Source organism: Rattus norvegicus, chromosome 14 (assembly GCF_021556685.1).
Source record: "Rattus norvegicus strain SHRSP/BbbUtx chromosome 14, alternate assembly SHRSP_T2T, whole genome shotgun sequence".
Lineage (NCBI taxonomy): Eukaryota > Metazoa > Chordata > Mammalia > Rodentia > Muridae > Rattus > Rattus norvegicus.
The window spans coordinates 59126613-59129009 of NC_141547.1; the positions used below are offsets into that span (position 1 = coordinate 59126613).

General features: G+C 34.1%; 1 non-coding gene across 1 annotated transcript; it reads right to left on the minus strand.

Annotated features, from left to right (window-relative positions):
- Positions 1-1380: 1380 nt before the first annotated feature.
- LOC120096855 (U4 spliceosomal RNA) lies at positions 1381-1521 on the minus strand. The gene has a single exon (XR_015637742.1). It is a non-coding gene; the product is annotated as a U4 spliceosomal RNA (small nuclear RNA).
- Positions 1522-2397: the final 876 nt, after the last annotated feature.

Below are 2397 nucleotides of genomic sequence, written 5' to 3' on the forward strand. Positions count from 1 at the left end.
GGAAGAGGAGGAATAGGAAGAGGCGGAGGGGGTCAGGAGGAGAAGGAAGGAGGAGGAGGAGAAGGAGGAGGAGGAGGAGGAGGAGGAGGAGGAGGAGGAGGAGAAGAAGAAGAAGAAGAAGAAGAAGAAGAAGAAGAAGAAGAAGAAGAAGAAGAAGAAGAAGAAGAAGAAGAAGAAGAAGAAGAAGAAGAAGAAGAAATAATCACACCAAAGAGGACTGGAAAGCATGAAATAATCAAAATTAGGGCTGAAATCAATCAGCTAAAACCAAAGGGAACAATACAAAGAATTAATGATTCCAAGAACTGGTTCTTTGAGAAAATCAACAGGGTAGAAAAACCCTTAGCCAAAATAACCAAGAGACAGAGAGACAGTATCCAAATAAACAAATCCAGTAATGAAAGTGGAGAGATAACAATTGACAATAAAGAAATTCCAAGAATCTGTAATTTTTACTTCAAAAGACTGTGCTCCACAAAAAGGAAAAATCTTAACACAATGGATGAATTTCTAGGCAGATATCACTTAACCTACTTAAATTAAGATCAGGTAAACTATCTAAACTGCCCCATAATCCCTAAAGAAATGAAAGCAGTCATTAAAAGTCCCCCAACCCCCAAAAGACCAGGGCCAGATAATTTTAGGGCAGATTCTAATATTCTAATATTCCTCAAACTGTTCCACAAAACAGGAACAGAAAGAATACTGCCAAACTCATTCTAAGAAGCAATAGTCATCCTGATACGTAAATCACACAAAGACTCAACAAAGAAAAAAAAAAACTTCAGACCAAATTTTATGAACATAGATGTAAATATACTCAATAAAATATTCACAAGCCTAATCCAGAAACATGTCAATTATATCTCCATCAAGATCAAGCAGGCTTCATCCCAGGGATTCAGGAATGATTCAATATATGAAAACCCACCAATGTAAATAAGATGAAAAAAAATAATCATATGATTAATTCATTAGACACCGAAAACAAGGTCTGATAAAATACAATAGCCCTCCATGTTAAAAGTATAATAGAAATCAGGAATATATTGCATATACATAAACATAACTGAAACAATATGCAGCAAGCCAATAGCTAACATTAAACTAAATGGAGAGAACAATTAAAGCATCTCTACTAAAATAAGGGACAAGATAAGGCTGCCTACTCTCTCCCTATATATTTAACAACTTCTAAACAGAGTGAAGAGACAACTAAAGAAGGCTGAGGAGATGAGAATTGGAAAAAAAGAAGTCAAGGTATCTCTATTTGCAGAAGATTTTACATATATATATATATATATATATATATATATATATATATATGCATGCCACTACAAAAATTCTCCCAGGCAACTCCTACAACTGATAAACACCTTCAACAAAGTAGATTGATAAAAAATTAACTCAAAGAGATCAGTAGTCCTCCTTTAAACTGAAAAAGAAATTAGAGTTTTCAATTAGCAATAATCGTGCCTCGGATAAACCTCATTGGCTATGATACTGCCACTGCACAAAGCTTAAAAAGAAATTAGAAAACAACATGTTTACAATAGCCACAAATAATGTAAAATATCTCAGTGGAAATCTAAACAAGTTAAATGTCCATATGACAAGAACTTCAAGTCCCTAAAGAAATAATTTGAAAAAGATATCACAAGATATAACCTTCCATGCTTTTAGATACATAGGATTAATATAGTGAAAATGGCCATCTTAGGAAAAACATACAGATTCAATGTAATCTCCTTCGAAATTGCAACATAATTTTTATAGATCTTGAAATACCAATTCTCAGTTTCATTTAGAAAAACAAATAACTCAGGATAGGCAAAATTTTCCTGAACAATAAAAGAACTTCGGTATGAATTATTATCCCTGACCTCAAACTCTACAACAGAGCAATATTAATAAAACCTGCATAGTATTAGTACAGAGAAAGACAGATCAATCAATGGGATAGAATAGAAGACCCAGAAATATATCCACACCTATGGACACTTGAATTTTGATAAAGAAGCCAAAGAGATACAAGAGAAAAATGAAAGCATCTTCATCAAATGGTGTTGGACTAACTTATACATATAGAAGTTGAAAATAGATCAATTCTTATGAGTCTGCACAAAGCTTAAGTCCACATGGATCAATGACCTCAGTATAAAACCGGATACACTAAATCTTATAGAAAAGAAAGCGGGAAATTCCCTTGAACAAATTGGTTCAGCACACAAATTCCTGAACAGAACACCAATGTTCAGGCTCTCAGAACAACAATTGATAAATGGGAGCTCATGAAACTGAAAAGCTTTGCAAGGCATAGAATACTGTCAATAGGACAAATCAGCAGCTCAGAAAGTGATAGAGGATCTTCCCTAGCCCTATGTCTGAGAGAGGGCT